At 51.4% G+C, this 22,032-nt stretch overlaps 9 pseudogenes; all 9 read right to left on the bottom strand.

Annotated features, from left to right (window-relative positions):
- Window positions 1–783: 783 nt before the first annotated feature.
- On the bottom strand, window positions 784–902 carry LOC123571275 (5S ribosomal RNA; annotated as a pseudogene).
- Window positions 903–3,286: 2,384 nt separating this feature from the next.
- Window positions 3,287–3,406, bottom strand: LOC123570579 (5S ribosomal RNA; annotated as a pseudogene).
- Window positions 3,407–5,650: 2,244 nt separating this feature from the next.
- LOC123570881 (5S ribosomal RNA) lies at window positions 5,651–5,769 on the bottom strand (annotated as a pseudogene).
- Window positions 5,770–8,321: 2,552 nt separating this feature from the next.
- On the bottom strand, window positions 8,322–8,440 carry LOC123571272 (5S ribosomal RNA; annotated as a pseudogene).
- Window positions 8,441–11,073: 2,633 nt separating this feature from the next.
- Window positions 11,074–11,192, bottom strand: LOC123570569 (5S ribosomal RNA; annotated as a pseudogene).
- Window positions 11,193–13,534: 2,342 nt separating this feature from the next.
- On the bottom strand, window positions 13,535–13,653 carry LOC123570916 (5S ribosomal RNA; annotated as a pseudogene).
- A 1,444-nt stretch (window positions 13,654–15,097) lies between these two features.
- Window positions 15,098–15,216, bottom strand: LOC135969014 (5S ribosomal RNA; annotated as a pseudogene).
- A 2,347-nt stretch (window positions 15,217–17,563) lies between these two features.
- Window positions 17,564–17,683, bottom strand: LOC135969011 (5S ribosomal RNA; annotated as a pseudogene).
- Window positions 17,684–18,960: 1,277 nt separating this feature from the next.
- On the bottom strand, window positions 18,961–19,079 carry LOC135969006 (5S ribosomal RNA; annotated as a pseudogene).
- Window positions 19,080–22,032: the final 2,953 nt, after the last annotated feature.

Genomic DNA, 22,032 nt, shown 5'->3' with positions numbered 1-22,032 from the left:
CACCGCCAATGGCAGGGAACCTGCGCCTGCACCTTTATGGTCTGCCCCCTGACCTCCTGGGATGTACCCAGGCTCATGGCATGGTGGCAGTGAGTTGTAAGTGGTGGGACGCTGATGCCCAGATGTGCTTTGGTGGCAGATCCCCAAGAGGATGTCCCCAGCTGCAGCGGTGTTGTAGGTGGGGGATAAAGTGGGACCAGAATGGGGGAAGTTGGGAAGCATGGCAACAGTAGGGGAAAGGGAGGGATGGTTGAAGCCACAAAAGACTACAGCAAGCCAGGCTCCGTGGATCATGGCTGCAACCACAGCACGTGCGATTCCGAGGAGTGTGGATCATGAGGTCAGGAGATCCAGACCAGCCTGGCTAACACGGGGAAATCTTGTCTCTGCTACTAACACTACAAAACATGAGGCCGGCGTGGGAGCAGGCGTCTATAGTCCATGTTGCTCAGGAGGCTGAGACAGGAGAGTGGTGTGAACATGAGAGATGGAGCTTGAAGTGAGCCAAGATCACGCCACTGCACTCCAACTTGGGTGATAGAGTGAGACTCCGTCTGGAAGAAGAGAGAGAGAGAGAGACCGAAAGAAAGAAAGAAAGAAAGAAAGAAAGAAAGAAAGAAAGAAAGAAAGAAAGAAAGAAAGAAAGAAAGAAAGAAAGAAAGAAAGAAAGAAAGAAAGAAAGAAAGAAAGAAAGAAAGAAAGAAAGAAAGAAAGAAAGAAAGAAAGAAAGAAAGAAAGAAAGAAAGAAAGAAAGAAAGAAAGAAAGAAAGAAAGAAAGCCAAAAACCTACTGCACCCTGTATTCCCAGGCAGTCTCCCATCCAAGTACTAAAAAGGCCCGACTCTGCTTAGCTTCCCAGAACAGACGAGATTTGGCGTGTTCAGGGTGGTATGGCCGTAGACGCCAGCAGAGGTGCCTGGCTGTCCCAAGAGCCCAGCCCAGCCATGCCCACCAGCTTCCAGCCGGCACCCCCAAGCTGGGTCCGGTGGGCTCAGATTGGGACCCCTGAGGCACTCGCCATGTCTTTACTCCGCTTCCCGAGCTCCTGAGCTTCCACCACATTGGGCTCATAACAGGGAGCACTCTGAGGAGTCAGTGCCTGGGTCCACTATCTTGGGACCCCGTCCAGTCTTCCACCCCGTAGCGGAGGTATTCCATTGGATTGTTGGCTGCTCAGGAGCTCCTGCAAGGCCCCCTCTTGCCCTAACCAGCCAGAGCCATCATGACTCACCAAGGGCGAACAGGCGACTGAGCAGCGTGTGGACTTTTTCTCACAACACCAACACCATGGTCGTTTATCCCGACCAAGACCCGGCCTGTGGTCAAGAGGGTGTGGAGGGTTCCGGGTTGGGTGAAACCCCTGCTTTGCCCCAGGCTGGCAGTAGAGCCCTCAGCCTTATCTCCAGCGAGGAGGGTTGAGAGAAACCCAGACATGCCACCACCACCAGGAGCAAATCCACAGACACACCCGGGCTCTCGCGCGAGGGATCCCACACATGTGTGGGCACGCACACACACACACACACATGCATGCACACACAAACAGCTTGAAGGAGAGTAAGGAAGAGATAGTTGGAGAGATTGAAACCGAAGGAGGGAGTGAGACATCCATCGAGAGAGACAGGGGAAAGGGAGAGGGAAAGAGACAGACAGAGATTCAGAGAAAGAGAGTGGGACAGAGAGAGACAGAGAGACAGAAGGAAGGTGTCAGAAGTAGTGGGAGGTGCAGGGGCAAACCCAGAAGAGAGAGGGGGAGGGAGCTAGACAGCGAGAGAGATAGAGGCATGGAGAGGGAGCACCCTGCTCCGGTAGGCAGGGCCCTTTTGAGCAGACTGGGATAGGGTCAAGAGGGCTTGGGCTGGGCCAGAACCAGGTGGCCAGGCTATCCATGCGAGAGGAGCAACGCAGTGCTGATACAGATGTCGTCTTGGATTAATTGCTTGTTTTGGAGGTAGGTATCTTAGGCTCCTGCCTTTGTTGGCAACTTCCTGTGCTCTTGGTGCAGTGCGGTGGGTCCCTTGATTTGCAGAGTACTCCTGCCTCTTTGATGGGAGCCATGGCATCAGGCATGCCCACGAGGCCCGTGGCCTTGGTCTCTGGTGTGTCCTCGGGACTGGAGTTAACAAGATTGTGACAATGGGAATCTGGGTGCACAGGGAGAGTTTCCCTGGCGGCTGGCGAAGCAATGTCCCTCCACCAGATAAAGCAACCCCTGCTTTCTGGAACGGAGGTCATGGCTGACCTGTGCGGCACCCGCTGCCCCTGCCTGCCTCTTCCTCTGGTTTGAAAGGTTACAGTGGTGCCCGATGAGTGTATTGCATCACCTGGGTGTTCCGGGAGCGGGAAGGCATCACGAACAGCAGGAAACACGCACCTATGCCTTTGGGGTCCGGCCCCCTCCCTCCTGCGTTGGAATCAGGCTCCTGGCAGGTGGCAGTGAAGCAGAAGCGCTGGGATACTGCTGCCTGGTGGTGCCTTGGTGGCGACCCCCCGGTAGGAGGTCCCTGGCTGCAGCGGGAGTGTAAGGGGACCATAAATGGGGAGCATGGTCAGGGGAGGTTGGGAAGCATGGCGACAGTAGGGGGAAGGGAGGGAAGGGGAAAGCCACAAAAGCCTACAGCAGGCTGGGCATGGTGGATCACACCTGTAATCCCAGCACTTTGGGAGGCCGAGGCAGGTGGATCACAAGATCAGGAGATCCAGACCAGCCTGGCTTACACAGTGACACCGCATCTGCAAAAAACTACAAAACATGAGCCGGGCATGGTGGTGGGCGCCTGTAGTCCCAGCTGCTCGAGAGGCTGAGGAAGGAGAATGGCGTGAACCCAGGAGGCAGAGCTTGCCGTGAGCCGAGATCGTGCCACAGCACTCCACCCTGGGTGACAAAGTGAGACTCCCTCTGGAAGAAAAGGAAAGAAGGAAGGCAGGAAGGCAGGAAGGCAGGAAGGCAGGAAGGCAGGAAGGCAGAAAGAAAGAAAGACAGACAGACAGACAGAAAGAAAGAAAGAAAGAAAGAAAGAAAGAAAGAAAGAAAGAAAGAAAGAAAGAAAGAAAGAAAAAGAAAGAAAGAAAGAAAGAAAGAGAGAGAGAAAGAGAGAAAGAAAGAAAAAAGAAAGAAGAAAGAGAGAGAAAGAAAAGAAAGAAACGTAGAAAGAAACAACACAAGAGAGAAAGGAAGGAAGGAAGAAAGAAGGAAAGAAAGAAAGAAAAAAGAAAGAATGAAAGAAGAGAGAGAGAGAAGGGAAGAAAGGAAGGTAGAAAAGAAAGACAAGAAAGAAAACAAAAAAGCCTACAGCAACCAGTGTTCCCAGGCGGCCTCCCATCCAAGTACTAACCAGGCCCAATGCTGCTTAGCTTCTAGAGATCATACGAGCTCAGGTGCGTTCAGGTTGGTAGGTCCGTAGACACCAGCATAGGTGCCTGGCTGCCCTAAGAGCCCAGCCCATCCATGCCCGCCTGATTCCAGCCAGCACCGCCAGCCCAGGGCTGCCGGGCTCGTATCGGGACCCCAGAGACGATCGACAGCAGCCTTCCCATGGCTTCCAAACTGCCGAGTTTCCAACACATCAGACCCTCTAAGAACAGGGAGTGCTCTGAGGCTTCAGGGTGCAGGGAAAATGATCCTGGAACCCCATCTGATCCTTCACCCTGTCGCGGAGATATTCTTCTGGATACCTGGCCGCTCAGTAGCTCCTGCGAGGCCCCCTCTTGATCCACCAAATCAGAGCCATCAGGGCTGTCCAAGGGACAACAGCCGGACACATCTCACATGGTCTTTCTCTCACACCGCCCCCACCACAGTTGCTTGTCAAAACCAAGACCCGGCCAGTGGGCAAGAGAGTGGGGGGTTGTGGGTTGCGGGATGGCCCTGGTTTGCCCCGGGTTGGCACTAGGTCCAGCAGCCTGATCCCCGGCGAGAGGGGCTGAGAGAAACCCAGACACACCCCACCACCACCAGGAGCAAATCCACAGCCCAACACACAGACACACATGGACACACATGCACGGTAAATTGCACGCATGCGAGCACACACACTGACACATGCATACACACACGCACACACACAAGTGCACACACACACAAATGACTTGAAGGAGATGAAGGAAGAGATGGATGGAGAGATTGAAATCGAGGGAGGGAGAGATACAGTGATTGAGAGAGACAGGGGAAGTGGAGAGGGAAAGAGATGTACAGAGAGGCGGAGAAAGAGAGAGGGACAGAGAAAGAGAGAGAGACAGAGAGACAGAGGGAAGGTGACAGAAGTAGCGTGAGGTGCAGGGGCAAATCCAGAAAAGAGAGGCACAGGGAGGTAAAGAGCGAGATTGATAGAGCCTTGGAGAAGGAGCACCCTGCTCTGGTAGGCAGGGTCCTTTTGAGCAGGCCATTGGACTGGGCCAGAACAGGGTGGACAGGCCGTCCATGCAAGAGGAGCAATGGAGCGCCTAGAGGGGTTTTGTCCTGGATAAATTACTTGCTTTGGAGGTGCGTTTCCTAGGCTCTTTCCTTTGTTGGCATCTCGTAATGTTCTTGGTGTGGTGCAGTGGTCACATTGATCTGCAGAGTGCGCCCGCCCGATTGGCAGGAGCCGTGTCAGTGGGCGTGCCCACTGGTCCTGAGGCCTGGGTCTCTGGTGTGTCCTCGGGACTGGAATTTACACGAAGTTGGTGGCAATAAGAATCTGGGTGCACAGCAACTGTTTTCCCAGTGGATGGTGAGGCAATGTCCTTCTCCCAAATAAAGCAGCCCTGCATTCTGGAGCAGAGGTCTTGGCTAGCGTGTGTGGCACCTGCTGCCCCTGCCCTCCCCTTCCCCCAAATTGGAGGGCAGCGAAGGATGAGTAGACTGAATCACCTGGGTATTCCAGAGCAGGAAGGTACCATGAATGGCAGGGAACCCGCACCTGTACAGGCTCCTGACTGGTCGGCGGCAAGGCGGAAGTAGTGGGATGCTGCTTCCCAGTGGTATTTTGGTGGAGGACCCCCAGGAGGAGGTCCCTGGCTGTGGCGGGGGTGTAGGCAGGCCATAAAGTGGGAGCAGAGTCAGGGGAGGTTGGGAAGCATGGCGACAGTAGGGGGAAGGGAGGGAGGGGGAAAGCCACAAAAGCCTACGGTATGTGGTGGATCATGCCCGTAATCCCAGCACTTTGGGAGGCCGAGGCGGGTGGATCACGAGGTCAGGAGATCCAGACTAGCCTGGCTAACATGGTGAAACCCCGTCTCTACTGAAACTACAATATATGAGCTGGGCATGCTGGAGGGCGCCTATAGTCCCAGGCGGTCGGGAGGCTGAGGCAGGAAAATGGTGCGAACCTGGGATGCCGAGCATGTAGTGAGCTGAGATTGCGCCACTGCACTGCAGCCTGGGTGACAGAGCGAGACTCTGTCTGGAAGAAAAAGAAAGAAAGAAAGAAAGAAAGAAAGAAAGAAAGAAAGAAAGAAAGAAAGAAAGAAAGAAAGAAAGAAAGAAAGAAAGAAAGAAAGAAAGAAAGGAAGGAAGGAAGGAAGGAAGGAAGGAAGGAAGGAAGGAAGGAAGGAAGGAAGGAAGGAAGGAAGGAAGGAAGGAAGGAAGGAAAAGAAAGAAAGAAAGAAGAGACAGAGAAAGGAAGAAAGGAAGGTAGAAAAGAAAGAAAGTCAAGAAACAAAGCAAAAAGACCTGCAGCACCCAGTATACCCAGATGGTCTCCCATCCAAGTACTAACCAGGCCCGACACCACTTAGCTTCTGAGATCCGATGAGATCGGGCGAGTTCAGTGTGGTATGGCCATAGACGCCAGAAGTGGTGCCTGGCTGCCCCAAGAGCCCGGCCCAGCCATGCCCGCCAGCTTCTAGCCAGTGCCGCCAGCCCGGGGCACCCGGGTTCGGATCTGGACCCCCAAGCAGCTGGCCCGCTGCCTTCCCCCGGCTCTGGAGTTCCCGAGTTTCCACCACGTCAGGCCGGCTCAGAACAGGGAGTGCTCCGAGGTGTCAGGGTCCAGGGTCCACGATCCTGGGACACCGTCCCGTCCTCTGCCCCGTCATGGAGGTATTCTTTTGGATCCCTGGCCACTCAGGAAGTCCTGCAAGACCCCCACTTGAAGCACCCACACAGAGCCATCAGGACTGGCCAAGTTCTAACAGCCTGCTCAGCCGCGCGTGACCTTTTTCTCACAAAGCCCCAACCACGGTCGCTTGTTCTGACCAAGACCCGGCTGGTGGGCAAGAGGATGTGGGGGGGGTTCGGGGTTGGGGAATGCTCTCCTCTGCCCCAGGCTGGCACAAGACCTGGCAGCCTGATCCCCAGTGAGAGGGGCTGAGAGAAAACCAGACACACCCCACCACCACAGGGAGCAAATCTACAGCCCCAGACAGACACACCTGGGCGCTCGTGCGTGGGAACCCACACACGCGCGAGCACAGGTACACAGACACACACACACACACACATGCACGCACACACAAACGGCTTGAAGTAGAGCAATGAAGAGATGGATGGAGAGATTGAAACTGAGGGAAGGATAGAGACAGCAATCGAGAGAGACAGGGGAGCGGAGCAGGGAAAGAGTCATACAGAGAGGCAGAGAAAGAGAGAGGGACAGAGAAAGAGAGAGAGACAGAGAGACAGAGTGTAGGTGACAGAAATATCGCAAGTTGCGGGGCAAATCCAGAAGAGAGAGGGGTTGGGAGGTAGACAGAAAGAGTGATAGAGCCTTGGAGAGGGAGCACCCTGCTCAATTAGGCAGGGACCTTTTGAGCAGGCCGGGATAGGGTGGAGGTGGCTTGGGCTGGACCAGAACAGGATGGCCAGGCCGTTCATGTGAGAGGAGCATGGAAGCACTGTGACAGGTTTTCCCTTGGATTAATTGCTTGCTTTGGAGGTGGGTGTTGGAGGCTCCTTCTTTGTTGGCACCTCCCTGTCCTCTTGGTGCTGTTCAGTGGGTCACTTAATTTGCAGAGTTGCCCGCTCGTATGGAAGGAGCCGTGGCAGTGGGTGTGCCCACGGGGCCCAAGGGCTGGGTCTCTTGCATGTCCTTGGGACTGGAGTCTACATGAAGTTTGTGGCAATGGGTATCGGGGTGCACAGGGACTATGTTCCTGGTGGCTGGGAAAGCAATGTCCTTCCCCTGGATAAAGCGGCCCGTGCGTTCTGGAGCAGAGGTCTTTTCTGGCGTGTGTGGCATCTGCTGCACCCGCCGGCCCTTCCCCAGGATTGGAAGGTTGCAATGGCACCGGATGAGTGGATTGAATCACCTGGGCATTCTGGGAGCGGGAAGGCACATCGAACAGCAGGGAAACTGCGTCTGCCCCATTATTGTCCCGCCCCCTGCACTCCCGGGATGGACTCGGGCTCCTGGCTTGGTGGTGGCCAGGCAGAAGTGGTGGGAGGCTGCTGCCTGGTTGTGCTTTCATGGCGAACACCCAAGAGGAAGTCCCTGGCTGCGGTAGAGGTATAGGAGTTCCATAAATTGGGAGCAGAGTCAGGGGAGGTTGGGAAACATGTCTACAGTAGGAGAAAAGGAGGGAGAGGGGAAGCCACAAAAGCCTTCAGCAGGCCTGGAATGGTGAATCATACTTGTAATCCCAGCATTTTGGGAATCCAAGGAGAATGGATCACGAGGTCAGGAGACCCAGACAAGCCTGGCTAACATGGAGAAACCCTGTCTCTACTAAAACTACAAAACATGACCCGGGTGTGGTGGCGGGTGCCTGTATTCCCCGCTTCTTGGGAGGCTGAGACAGGATAATGGCGTGAACCCAGGAGGTGGAGCTTGCAGTGAGCCGAGATTGCACCACTGCACTCCAGGCTGGGTGACATTGTGAGATTCCATTTGTAAGAAAAAGAAGGAAAGGAAGAAAGTAAGAAAGAAAGAGAGAGAGAAACAGAAAGAAAGAAAAGAAAGGAAGAAGGAAAGAAAGAAAAAGAAAGAAAGAAAGAGAGAAAGAAAAGAAAGAAAGAATTAAAGAAAGAAGAAAGAAATTAAGAAAGAAAGACAAGAAAGAAAGAAGGAAAGAAAGAAGAAAGAAAGAGAGAAAGAAAAAGAAAAACGGAAGAAAGAGAGAGAAAGAAAGAAAAGAAATAAAGGAGACAAAGAAGAAAGTAAGAAAGAAGGAAAGAGGGAAAGAAAGAAAAGTAAGAAGAAATTAAGGAAGGGACAGAGAAATAATGAAAGAAAAGAAGGAAAGAAGAAAGAAGAGAGAAAGAAAGAAAGAAAGAAAGAAGGAAAGAAAGAAAGAAAGAAAGAAAGAAAGAAAGAAAGAAAGAAAGAAAGAAAGAAAGAAAGAAAGAAAGAAGAAAGAGAGAGAGAATGGAAGAAAGGAAGGTAGAATGGAAAGAAAGACAAGAAAGCCTACAGCACCCGGTATTTCCAGGCAGTCTCCCACCCAAGTACTAACCAGGCATGACCCTGCTTAGCTTCCGAGATCAGACGAGATCGGGCAAGTTCAGGGTGATATGGCCAAACATGCCAGCAGAGGCACCTGGGTGCCCCAAGAGCCCAGCCCAGCAATGTCCGCCGGCTTCCAGTTGGCACTGCCAGCCCGGGGCCTCTGGGCTTCTATCGGGACCCCCAAACCACTTGACCACAGCCATCCCCTGGCTCCCGACCTCCCAAACTTCCACCACGTTAGCCTGCTTGGAACAGGGAGTGCTCCAAGGCATCAGGGCCAAGGGCCGATGATCCTGGGACTCTGTCTGGTCCTCAACCCTGCCATGGCATCATTCTTTTGGATCCCTGGCCGCTCAGGAGCGCCTATGAGGCCCCCTCTTGCCCCAACCACCCAGCGCCGTCTGGGCTGGCGACGTGTGAACAGCCAGTCCAGCTGCGTGTGGTCTTTTTCCCACAACTCCCCCACCATGGTAGCTTGTCCCGACCAAGATCTGGCCGGTGAGCAAGATGGCGTGGGCTGTTGGGGGTTGGGGGAAGGCCCTGCTTTGCCCCAGGCTGGCACTACAGCCGGCAATCTGATCCCCAGCAGGAGGGGCTGTGGCTCATACACAGACACACACACACACGCACACACACATGCACGCACACACAAACGGCTGGAAGTAGAGCAAGGAAGAGATGAATGGAGAGATTGAAACTGAGGGAGGGAGAGAGACAGCAAGCGAGAGAGGGAAAGAGACAGACCAAGATTCAGAGAAACAGAGAGAGACAGAGAAAGAGAGAGAGACAGAGATACAAAGGGAAAGCGACAGAAGTAGCGCAAGGTGCAGAGGCAAACCCAGAAGAGAGAGGCGGAGGGAGCTAGACAGCTAGAGCGATAGAGCCTTGGAGAGAGAGCGCCCTGCTCCAGTAGGCAGGGCCCTCTTGATCCGGCCGGGTTAGGGTGGAGGGGGCTTGGGCTGGGCCAGAATAGTGTGTCAAGGCCATCCATATGAAAAGAGCAACGGAGCGCTGAGACGGGTTTTGTCATGGATTAATTTCTCTCTTTGTAAGTGGGTTTCATAGTCTCCTTCCTTTGTTGGCACCTCCCTGCACTCTTGGTGTGGTGCATCGGGCCCCTTGATTAGCTGAGGGCACCCGCCCATTTGGCGGGAGTCGTGGAACCGGGCGTGCCCACTGGGCCCAAGGCCTAGGTCTCTGGCATGTCCTCAGGGCTCTAGTTTACATGAAGTTGCTGGCAGTGGAATCTGGTTGCACAGGGACTGCTTTCCTGGTGGCTGGCAAAGCAATGTCCTTCCTCCAGATAAAGTGGCCCCTGCGATCTGGAGCGGAGTTCTTGGCTGGTGTGTGTGGCACCCGCTGCCCCTGCCTGCCCCTTCCCCTGGACTGGAAGGTTGTGGCGGTGCCCTATGAATGCATTGAATCGCCTGGGCATTCCGGTAGCAGGAAGGCAGTGCGAACAGCAGGGAACCCCCGCCTGCGCTTTTGAGGTCTGGTCCCCTGCCCTCCAGGGCTGAAGAATGGGTCCTGAGAGGGTGGTGGCGAGGAGGAAGTGGTGGGATGCTGCTGCCTGGTGGTGTTTCTGTGCGAACACCCAGCAGGAGATCCCCAGTTGTGGCTGGGGTGTAGGTGGGCGATTAAGGGGGAGCAGAGTCAGGGGTGGTTGGGAAGCATGGCAACAGTAGGGGGAAGGGAGGGAGGGGGAAGCCACAAAAGCCTACAGCAAGCTGGGCACATTGGATTACACTTATAATGCCAGGACTTTTGGATGCCAAGGAAGGTAGATCACAAGATCAGGGGATGTATACCAGCCTGGCTAATACAGTGAAAACTCGTCTCTACAAAAACTACAAAACATGAGCTGGGCATGGTGGCTAGCGACTGCAGTCCCGGGTGCTCGGGAGACTGAGACAGGAAGATGGCGTGAACCCGGGAGGCCGAGCTTTCAGTGAGCTGAGATCGCGCCACTGCACTCCAGCCTGGGTGACAGAGCGAACCTCCATCTGGAAGAAAAAGAAAGGAAGGAAGGAAGGAAGGAAGGAAGGAAGGAAGGAAGGAAGGAAGGAAGGAAGGAAGGAAGGAAGGAAGGAAGGAAGGAAGGAAGGAAGGAAGGAAGGAAGGAAGGAAGGAAGGAAGGAAAAACAAAGGAAGAAAGGAAGGAAGGATGAAAGAAAAAAGAAACAGAGAGAAAGAAAGAAAAGAAAGAAGGAAACAAAGAAGAAAGAAACAAAGAAAGAAGGAAGGAAAGAAAGAAAGAAAAGAAAGACAGAAAGAAGGAAGGAAAGAAAGAAAGAAGGGAAGAAAGAAGAAAGAAAGAAAAAGAAAGAAAGAAAACAGAAAGATAGAAAGAAAGGAAGGGAGAAAGAAGATAAGGAAAGAAGGAAATAAAAGAAAGAAAGATAGAAAGAAAGAGAGAGAGAGAAAGAAATGGAAGAAAGAAGGACAGCAAGAAGAAAGAAAGAAAAAAGAAAGAAAGAAGGAGAGAAAGAAAGGAAGAAAGAAATGGAGAGAGAAAGAAAGAGAAAAGAAAGAAAGTAGGAAAGAAAGAAGAAAGAAAGAGAGACAAAGAAAATAAAGAGGGAAAGAAAGAATAGAAGGAAAGAAGGAAATAAAGAAGAAAGAAAGAAAGAGACAAAGAAAAAGAAAGAAGAGAGAGAGAAGGAAAGAAACGAAGGTAGAAAAGAAAGAAAGACAAGAAAGAAAGCAAAATAGCCTACAGCACCCAGTATTCCCAGGTGGTCTCCCATACAAGTGCTAACCAGATCCGACCATGCTCAGCTTCTGAGATTAGACGAGATCAGGTGCATTCAGGGTAGTTTGGCTGTAGACGCTGGCAGAGGCACCTAGCTGCCCCAAGAGCCCAGCCCAGCCATGCCTGTCAGCTTCCAGCTGGCACCGTCAGCCTGGGGACACCAGGCTAGGATAGGGAACGCTAAGACGTTGGCCCGCGGCCTTCTCTGGCTCCCGAGCTCCCGAGCTTCCACCATGTTGGGCCTGCTTGGAACGGGGAATGCTCCCAGGCATCAGGGCCCAGGGCCCAGAATCCTGGGACCCCGTCCAGTCCTCCGCCCTGTCATGGAGGTACTCTTTTGGATCCCGGTGACTCACGAGCTCCTGCGAGGCCCTCTCTTGCCCCACAAGCTAGAGCCATAAGGGCTGGCCAAGGGTGAACCGGCGGCTGAGCTGCACATGGACTTTTTCTCACAACACTGACACTATGGTTGTTTATCCCGACCAAGACCCGGCCGGTGGGCAACAGGGCATGGGGGGTTCAGGTTTCGGGGTGGCCCTGCTTTGCCCCTGGTTGGCACTAGAACTGGCACCCTGATCTCCAGCAAGAGGGGCTGAGAGAAACCCAGACACACGCCACCACCACCAGGAGCAAATCCACAGCCCCACACGCAGACACACCCAGGCTCTCGCACTCGGGAACACACACAGGCAAGCACACACACACAGAAACACACACACACATGCACACATGCACGTACACACAAACGGCTTGAAGGAGAGCAAGGAAGAGATGGATGGAGAGATTGGAACCAAAGGAGGGAGTGAGACATCCATCGAGAGACAGGGGAAGGGTAGAGGGAAACAGACAGACAGAGATTCAGAGAAAGAGAGTGGGATACAGAAAGAGAGAGAGAGACAGAGAGACAGAGGGAAGGCAACAGACGTAGTGGGAGGTGCAGGGGCAAACCCAGAAGAGAGAGGGGGAGGGAGCTAAAAAGCGAGAGTGATAAAGCCTTGAAGATGGAGTGCCCTGCTCCTGTAGGCAGGGCCCTTTTGAGCAGACCGGGATAGGGTGGAGGGAGCCTGGGCTGGGCCAGGACAAGGTGGCCAGGCCATGCATGCAAGAGGAGCAACACAGCGCTGATATGGGTGTTGTCTTTGATTAATGGCTTATTTTGGAGGTGAGTTTCGTAGGCTCCTTCCTATGTTGGCGATTCCCTGTGCTCCTGGTGCGGTGCATTGGGCCCCTAGATTTGCAGAGTTCATCCATCCATTTGGCGGGAGCCGTGGCACCAGGCATGCATACATTGCCCAAGGCCTGGGTCTCTGGCATGTCCTTAGGACTGGAGTTTACACGAAATTGGTGGCAATGGAATCCAGATTCACAGGGTCTGTTTTCCTGGTGGCTGGCAAAGCAATGTCCTTCCCCCTGATAAAGCAGCCCCTGCGTTGTGGAGCAGAGGTCTTGGTTGGTGAGTGTGGCACCCACTTCCCCTGCCGCCCCTTCCCCATGTTTGGAAGTTTGCGGTGGTGCCTGATGAGTGCATTGAATCTCCTGGGCATTCCGGGTGCAGGGAGGCAGCGCGAACGACAGGGAACCTGCACCTGCGCCTTTATGGTCTGGCCCCGTGACCTCCTAGGATGGACTCAGGCTCCTGGCATGGCGACGGCGAGGTGGAAGCGGTGGGAGGCTGCTGCCAGTTTTACTTTGGTGGCGGACCCCCAAAAGGACATTCCCGGCTGCGGAGGTATTGTAGGAGGGTGATAAACTGGGAGCAGAATCTGGGGAAGTTGGGAGACATGGTGACAGTAGGGGAAAGGGAGGGATGGTTGAAACCACAAAAGACTACAGCAGGCCAGGCTCCACGGACCATGGCTGCACCCACAGCATGTTGAGAATCTGAGGAGTGTGGATCATGAGGTCAGGAGATGCAGACCAGCCTGGCTAACACGGTGAAACCTCATCTCTGCTAAAACGACAAAACATGGGGCCGTCGTGGGGGAAGGTGCCTATAGTCCCCATTGCTCAGGAGGATGAGACAGGAGAATTGCGTGAACATGGGAGATAGAGCATGAAGAGAGCCAAGATCATGCCACTGCACTCCACCCTTGGTGATAGAGTGAGACTCCGTCTAGAAGAAAAAGAAAGAAAGAAGGAAGGAAGGAAGGAAGGAAGGAAGGAAGGAAGGAAGGAAGGAAGGAAGGAAGGAAGGAAGGAAGGAAGGAGGGAAGGAAGGAGAAAGAAAAGAAAGAAATAAGGAAAGAAAGAAGAAAGAGGGAAAGAAAGAAGAAAGAAAGAAAGAAGGAAAGAAAAAAGAAAGAGAGAAAGAAAAAGAAAGAGGGAAAGAAAGAGAGAAAGAAAGAAAAGAAAGAAAGAATAGAGAGAGAGAGAAGGAAAGAAAGGAATATGGAAAAAAAGAAAGACAAGAAAGCAAAAAAGTCTATGGCACCCTGTATTCCCTGGTGGTATCCCATCCAAATACTAACAAGGTCCTACCCTGCTTAGTTTCTGTGATCAGAGGAGATCTCGCGCGTTCAGGGTGGTATGGCCATAGACGCTAGCAGAGGCGCCTGGCTGCCACAAGAGCCTGGCCCAGCCATGCCCGCCAGTTTCCAGCCGGTACCACCAGCCCGGGGCCTCTGGGCTCGTATTGGGATGCTGGAGCCGCTAGCCAATGGCCTGCTGGCTCCTGAGCTCCCGAGCTTCCACCATATCTGGCCCGCCCAGAACAGGGAGTGCTCCAAGGTGTCAGGGCCCAGGGACCACGATCCTGGGACACCGTCCGTTCCTCCACCCTGTCGCAGAGGAATTCTTTTGTATCCCTGGTGGCTTAGGGGCTCCTGCGAGGCCCACTCTTGCCCCACACAGCAACAGCCATCAGGGCTGACGTGAGCGAACAAGCAGCCCAGAGGCGCATGGACATTTTCTCACAACTCCAACACCCGGGCCTACACCATTGTAGTCCGGCCCCCTGCCTTCCCAGGCTGGAGCAGAGCTCTTGGTGGGGCGGTGGCTAGGCGAAAGTCGTGGAACGCTGCTGCCCGATGGCACTTTGGTGGTGCACCACCAGAGGGAGTTCCCTGGGTGCGTCAGGGGTGTAGGGGCGCAATAAAGGGGGAACAGAGTCAGGGGAGGTTGGGAAGCATGGCGATAATACAGGGACGGGAGGGAAGGGGGAAGCCACAAAAACCTACTGCAGGCTGGACGGAGGGGAACACAAATGTAATCCCATCACTTTGGGTGTCAGAGACATGTGGATCATGAGGTCAGGAGATCCAGACCAACCTAGCTTACACGGTGAAACCCTGTGTCTACTAAAACTACAAAACATGACCCGGGCATGGTAGCGGGCAAGTGTATTCCCAGCAGCTTGGGAGACAGAAGCAAGAGAATAGAGTTTTCCCGGGAGGTGGAGCATGAAGTGACCTGAGATCACGTCACTGCACTCCAGCCTTGGTGACAGAGCGAGACCGCTTTTGGAAGAGAAAGAAAAGAAAAGAAAAGAAAAGAAAAGAAAGAAAGAAAGAAAGAAAGAAAGAAAGAAAGAAAGAAAGAAAGAAAGAAAGAAAGAAAGAAAGAAAGAAAGAAAGAGAGAGAGAAAGAAAGAAAGAGAGAAAGAAAGAAAGAGAAGAAAGAGGGAAGGAAGGAAGGAAGGAAAGAAGGAAAGAAAGAAGAAAGAAAGGAAGAAATAAAGGAAAGAGAGAGAAAGAGAAAAGAAAGAAAGAAAGAATTAAAGAAAGGAGAAATAAAGAAAGAGACAAACCAAAGAAAGAAAGAAGGAAAGAAAGAAGAAAGAAAGAGAAAAAGAAAGAAAGGAAAGAAAGAAAGATGGAAAGAGAGAGAGAAAAAAAGAAAGAAAAGAAAGAAAGAAGGAAAGAAGAAAGAAAGAAGAGAGAAAGAGTGAAAGAAAAGAAAGAAGGAAGGAACAAAAGAAAGAAAGGACAGAGAGAAGGGAAGAAAGGAAGGTAGAAAAGAAAGAAAAACAAGAAAGAAAGCCAAAAACCTACAGCACCTGGTATTCCCAGATGGTCTGCCATGCAAGTCCTAAACAGGCCGGACCATGCTTAGCTTCCAAGAACAGACGAGATTGGGCGCGTTCAGCGTGGTATAGCCATAGACGTGGGCAGAGGTGCCTGGCTGTCCCAAGAGCCCGGCCCAGTCATGCCCGCTGGCTTCAAGCCAGCACTGCCAGGCCGTGGCCTCCAGGCTCGTATCTGGACCCGTGAGGCGCTGGCCCGCGGCCTTCCACCAGCTCCCGAGGTCACAAGTTTCCACCATGTTGGGCCTGTTCATAACAGGGAGCACTCTGAGGGGTCAGGGCCCAGGGCCCACGATCCTAGGACACAGTACGGTCCTCCGCCATGTCGCGGAGGTATATTTTGGGATCCCTGGTGGCTCTGGAGCTCCAGCAAGTTCCCCTCTAGCCCCAGCCAGCCAGAGCCGTCAGGGTTGTCCAAGGGTGAACATGCGGCCCAGCAGCGCATGGCATTTTTCTCACAACGTCAAAACCAGAGCCTGAACCTTGGGGCTCCGGCCCCCTGCCCTGTCAGCCTGGAGCCAGGCTCCTGGCTGGGCGAAGGCTAAGCAGAAACGGTGAAATGTTGCTGCTCGGTGGTGCTTTGGTGGCTCAACCCAGAAGGATGTCCCCAGATGCGGTGGGGGTGTAGGGGCGTGATGATTGGGGAGCAGACTCAGGAGAGGTTGGGAATAATGACGACAGTATGGGGAAGGGAGGGAGGGTGGAAGCCACAAAACCCTACAGCAGGCTGTGCATGGTGGATCACGCCTGTAATCCCAGGATTTTGGGATGCTGAGGCAGGTGGATCATGAGATCAGGAGATCTAGACCAACCTGGTTAATACAGTGAAACCCCATCTCTGCTAAAACTACAAAACATGAGCCGGGCATGGTGGCAGGCACCTGCAGTCCCAGGTGCTTGTGAGACTGAGTCAGGAGAATGGCGAGAACCAGGGAGCCCAGGCTTTTAGTGAGCCGAGATCACGCCACTACACTCCAGCCTCAGTGACAGAGTGAGACCCCTTCTGGAAGAGAAAGAAAGAAAAAGAAAGAAAGAAAGGAAGAAAGGAAGAAAGGAAGAAAGAGAGAAAGAGAGAAAGAGAAGAAAGAAAGAAAGAAAGAAAGAAAGAAAGAAAGAAAGAAAGAAAGAAAGAAAGAAAGAAAGAAAGAAAGAAAGAAAGAAAGAAAGAAAGAAAGAAAGAAAGAAAGAAAGAAAGAAAGAAAGAAAGAAAGGAAGGAAGGAAGGAAGAAAGAAAGAAGGAAGGAAGGAAAGAAAGGAAGGAAGGAAGAAAGGAAGGAAGGGAGAGAAAGAAAGAAAAGAAAGAAAGAAGGATAAAAAGAAGAAAGAAAGAAAGAAAGAAAGAAAGAAAGAAAGAAAGAAAGAAAGAAAGAAAGAAGGAAAGAAAGAAAGAAATAAGGGAAGAAAGAAGACAGAAAGAAAAAAGGAAAGAAGAAAGAAAGAGAAAGAAAGAAAAAGGTAAGAAAGGGAGAAAGAAAGAAAGGAAAGAGGAAAAGAAAGAAATATGAAAGACAGAGAGAGAAGGAAGAAAGAGAGAGAGAGAAAATGAAAAGAAAGAAACAAAGAAAGAAAAAACAGAGAAAGAAAAGAAAGAAGAAACGAAAGAGAGGAAGAAAGAAAGAAGGAAACAAAGAAAAGAAAGAAAGAAGAAAGAAAGAAACAGAGAAAGAATGAATAGCAAGACAGAAGGAAGGAAAGAAAGAGAGAGAAAGAATGAAAAGAAAGGTGGAAACAAAGAAGAAAGAAAGTGGGAAGAAAGAAAGAAAAGAAAGGAAGGAAGGAATGGAGAGAAAAAATGAAAAGAAAGAAAGAAGGATAGAAAGAAGAAAGAGAGAAAGACAGAAAAGAAAGAAAGAAGGAAGGAAAGAAAGAAATAAGGGAAGAAAGAAGACAAAGAAAGAAAGAAAGAAAGAAAGAAAGAAAGAAAGAAAGAAAGAAAGAAAGAAAGAAAGAAAGAGTAAGAAAGCAAGAAAGAAAGAAAAAAGAAATAAAGAATGAAAGAAAGAAAGAAAGAGAGAAAGGAAAGAAAGAAGGAAAGAAAGAAGTACAAAAGAAAGAGAGAGAGAAAGAAAGAAAAGAAAGAAAGAATTAAAGAAAGAAGAAAGAAGAAACCAAAGAAAGAAGAAAGGAATGCAAGAAAGAGATGAAGAAAGAAAGAAAAGAAAGAAAGAAGGAAAGAAACAAGAAAGAAAGAGAGAAAGAGAAAGAAAAGTAAGAAAGACAGAAGGAAAGAAAGAAAGAAGGAAACAAAGAGAGAGTGAGAAAGAATGAAAAGAAAGAAAGATGGAAACAAAGAAGAAAGAAAAAGAAAGAAAGAAAGAAAGAAAGAAAGAAGAAAGAGAGAAAGAAAGAAAAGAAAGAAAGAAACAAGAGAGAGAGTAGGAAAGAAAGGAAGGAAAAAAGAAAGAAAGACAAGAAATAAAGCTAAAAAGACTACAGCACTCAGTATTCCCAGGTGGTCTCCTATCCAAGTACTAACCAGGTCCTACCCTGCTTAGCTTCACGAGACCAGACGAGATCGGGTGCGTTCTGGCGGCTATGGCCCTAGACACCGGCAGCGGCGCCTGGCTGCCCTAAGAGCCTGGCCCAGCCATGCCCGCTGGCTTCCAGCTGGCACCACCAGCCCGGGGCCTCTGGGCTCGTATCCGGACCCCAGAGCCCTTGCCCGCGGCCTTCCCCCAGCTCCCGAGCTCCTGAGCTTCCACAATGTTGGACCCGCTCGGAACAGGGAGTGCTCTGAGGCGTCAGGGCCCATGACCCATGATCCTTGGACACTGTCCGCTCCTCCGCCCCGTCAGGGAGGTATTCTTTTGGATCCATGTTGGCTCAGGAGCTCCTGTGAGGCCCCCTCTTGCTCCACGCAGCCAGAGCCGTCAGCCCTGGCCAAGGGCGAACAGGCAGCCCAGCGGCACATGGCCTTCATCTCACAACACCAACACCCAGGCCTGTGCTTTTGGGGTCTGGCCCCTTGCCCTCTCAGGCTGGAACTGGGCTCCTGGCGGGGCGACAGCTAGGCAGAAGTGGTGGAATGCTGCTGCCTGTTGGTATTTTTGTGGTGCAGCACCAGAAGGAGTTCCCCAATTGCATCGGGAGTGTAGGGGCATGATAAAGTGGGAGCAGAGTCATGGGAGTTTGGGAAGCATGGCAATAGTAGGGGGGAAGGGAGGGAGGGGAGAAGCCACAAAAGCCTATTGCAGGCCAGGCAGGGTGGATCACAAATGTAATCCCAACACTTAGGGAGGCAGAGGCATGTGGATCACGAGGTCAGGAGATCCAGACCAGCCTGGCTTACATGGTGAAATCCGGTTTCTAGTAAAACTACAAAACTTAAGCCCAATGTGGGGACGGGCACCAGTAGTTCCCGCTGCTCAGGAGGCTGAGGCAGGAATAGGTAGTGAACCCGGGAGGCGGAGCTTGCACTGAGCCAAGATCATACCACTGCACTCCATCCTGGGTGATAGAGTGAGACTCCATCTGGAAGGAAGGAAGGAAGGAAGGAAGGAAGGAAGGAAGGAAGGAAGGAAGGAAGGAAGGAAGGAAGGAAGGAAGGAACGAAGGAAGGAAGGAAGGAAGGAAGGAAGGGAGGAAGGGAGGGAGGGAGGGAGGGAGGGAGGGAGGGAGGGAGGGAGGGAGGAAGAGAGAAAGAAAAAGAAGAAGAAAGACAGCAGAAAGAAAGAAAAGAAAGAAAGAAAAAAGGAAAAAGAGAAAAAGACAGGAAGGAAGAAAGAGAGAAAGAAGGAAAGAAAGAAAGATAAAAGAAAGAAGAGAGAGAGACAAGGGAAGAAAGGAAGGTAGAAAAGAAAGAAAGACAACAAAGAAAGCAAAAAAGGCTACAGAAACCAGTATTCCCAGGCAGCCTCCCATCCAAGTACTAACCAGGCCTGATCCTGCTTAGCTTCTGAGATCAGAAGAGTTCAGGAATGATCAGGTTGTTATGGCCGTAGACACCAGCAGAGGAGCCTGGCTGCAACAAGAGCCCAGCCCAGCCATGCCAGCCTGTTTCCAGCTGGCACCACCAACCCAGGCCACCAGGATCGTATCAGGACCCTAGAGCCCCTCAACTGCAGCCTTCCCATGGCATCTGAACTGCCCAGCTTCCAACACATCAGGCCTGCTCGGAACAGGGTGTGCTCTGAGGTTCCAGGGCCCATGATCCTGGGACCCCGTTGGATCCTCCACCCTGTTGTGGAGATATTGCTCTGGATCCCTGGCCGCTCAGTAGCTCCTGCGAGGCCCCCTCTTGCTCCAACCACTGAGAGCCATCAGGGCGGGCCAAGGGTGAACAGCCAGCCCAGCCTCACGTGGTCTTTTTCTCATATCGCCCCACCATGGGTGCTTGTCCCAACCAAGACCCGGTTGGTGGGCAAGACAGCATGGGGGTTTGGGAGTTGGGGGATGGCCCTGATTTGCCATGGGCTGGCACTAGAGTCAGCAGCCTGATCCCTGGCGAGAGGGACTGAGAGAACCCAGACACAAACCACCACCACCAGGAGCAAATCCACAGCCCCACACACAGACACACCCGGGTGCATGTGCACAGGAACTCACACACACGCGAGCACACACACAGACACAAACACACACACACACAAATACACACATGCACGCCCACACAAACGGCTTGATGGAGAGCAAGGAAGAGATGGATGGAGAGATTGAAACCGAGGCAGGGAGAGAGACAGCGATCGAGAGAGAAAGGGGAGGGGCATAGGGAAATAGAGTGGCAGAGAAAGATAGAGGTACAGAGAAAGAGAAAGAGACAGAGAGACAGACGGAAGGCGATACTAGTAGCATGGGGTTTAGGGGCAAACCCATAAGAGAGCGGGATAGGAAGCTAGAGAGTGAGAGCGATAGAGACTTGGAGAGGGAGCACCCTGCTCCAGTAGGCAGGGCCCTTTTGACCAGCCTGGGATAGGGTGGATGGGGCTTGGGCTGGGCCAGAATAGGATGGCCAGGTGGTCCATACGAGAGGAGCAACTGAGCACCAAGATGGGTTTTGTCTTGGATTAACTGCTTGCTTTGGAGGTGGGTTTCATAGGCTCCTTTCTTTGTTGCCACCTCCCTGTGCTCTTGGTGTGGTGCGGTGGACCACTTGATTTGCAGAGTGCGCTGCACATTTGGCGGGAGAGGTGGCACCAGGCATGCCCACGATGCCTGAGTCCTGGGTTTCTGACTTGTCCTCGGGACTGGAGTTTACACGAAGTTGGTGGCAATGGGAATGAGGGTGCACAGGGAATGTTTTACAGGTGGCTGGTGAAGCAATGTCCTTCACCCAGATAAAACAGCCCCTGTGTTCTTGAGTGGAGGTCTTGGCTGGTGTGTGTGGCACCTGCTGTCCCTGCCCACTCCTTTCCTGGTTTGAAAGGTTGTGGCAGTGCACGATGAGTGCATTGAAACTCCTGGGCATTCTGAGAGCAGGAAAGCAATGCAAAAGGCAGGGAACCTGCGCCTGCGCCTTTAGGGTACGGCCCCCTGCCCTCTGGGGCTGGACCAGGGCTCCTGGCGTGGCGGCTGCAGGGTGGAAGTGGTGGGATGCTGCTGCCTGGTGGTGCCTTAGTGTCGAACCCCAAAGAGGAGTTCCCCAGCAGTGGTGGAGGTGTAGGAGGTTGATAAATGGGAGCAGAGTCAGGGGTGGTTGGAAAGCATAGTGACAGTAGGAGAAAGGGAGGGAGGGGGGAAGCCACAAAAGCATACAGCAGGCTGGCCAAGGTGGATCCCGTCTGTAATCTCAGCACTTTGGGAATCTGAGGGGAGTGGATCACGAGGTCAGTAGATCCAGAAAAGCCTGGGAAACATGGTGAAACCCTGTCTCTACTAAAACTACAAAACATGAGCCCAGCACAGCGGTGGGTGCCTGTAGTCCCCGCTTCTCAGGAGGCTGAGGCAGGAGAATGGCGTGAATCCGGGAGGCAGAGTTTCCAGTGAGCCGAGATCGTGCCAGTGCACTCCAGACTGGGTGACAGAGCGAGGCTCTGTCTGGAAGAAAAGGAAAGAAAGACAGAAAGAAGAAGGAAAGGAAGGAAGGAAGGAAGGAAGGAAGGAAGGAAGGAAAGAAGGAAGGAAGAAAGAAAGAAAGAAAGAAAGAAAGAAAGAAAGAAAGAAAGAAAGAAAGAAAGAAAGAAAGAAAGAGAGAGAGAGAAAGAAAGAAAAGAAAGAAAGGAAGGAAGGAAAGAAGGAAGGAAGGAAGGAAGGAAGGAAGGAAGGAAGGAAGGAAGGAAGGAAGGAAAAAAAGGGAAAGAAACAAGAAAGAAAGAAGGAAAGAAAGAAATAGAGAAAGAATAGAAAGAAAGTAAGTAAGAAAGAAAGAAGGAATTGAAAGACGAAAGAAAGTATGACAGAAAGAGAAAGAAAAGAAAGAAAGAAGGAAAGAAAGAAAAAAGGAAGAAAGAGGGAAAGAAATGAAAGAAGGAAAGAAAGACAGAAAGAGAGAAAGAAAGAAAAGAAAGAAGAAAGGAAGGAAGAAAGAGAGAATGAAAGAGAGAGAAAGAAAGAAGGAAAGAAGGAAGAAGGAAACAACGAAAGAAAAAAGAAAGAAAGAAAGAGAGAGAAAGAAAGAAAAGAAAGCAAAAATTAAAGAAAGAAGGAAAGAGAGAAAGAAAATAAAGAAAGAATGAAAGAAGGAAAGAAAGAAAAAAGACAGAAAGAAAGAACAAAAGAAAAGAATGAAAGGTGGAAAGAAAGAAAGACAGAAAGAGAGAGAAAGAGGGAAAGAAAGAACAAAAAGAAAGAATGTAGAACAGACAGAAGGTAAGAAAGAAAGAAAGAAGGAAAGAAGGAAAGAAAGAAAGAGAGAAATAATGACAGTAAAGAAAAATAAAAGGAAAGAAAGGAGAGAAAGAAAGAAAAAAGAAAGAAGGAAAGAAAAAAGAAAGAACAAAAGAAAGGAAGGAAGAAAGAAA

This window comes from Macaca fascicularis, chromosome 1, assembly GCF_037993035.2.
Source record: "Macaca fascicularis isolate 582-1 chromosome 1, T2T-MFA8v1.1".
NCBI lineage: Eukaryota > Metazoa > Chordata > Mammalia > Primates > Cercopithecidae > Macaca > Macaca fascicularis.
Note: the sequence above shows the minus strand (reverse complement) of the source record. Positions and strands in the feature narration are given on the sequence as shown.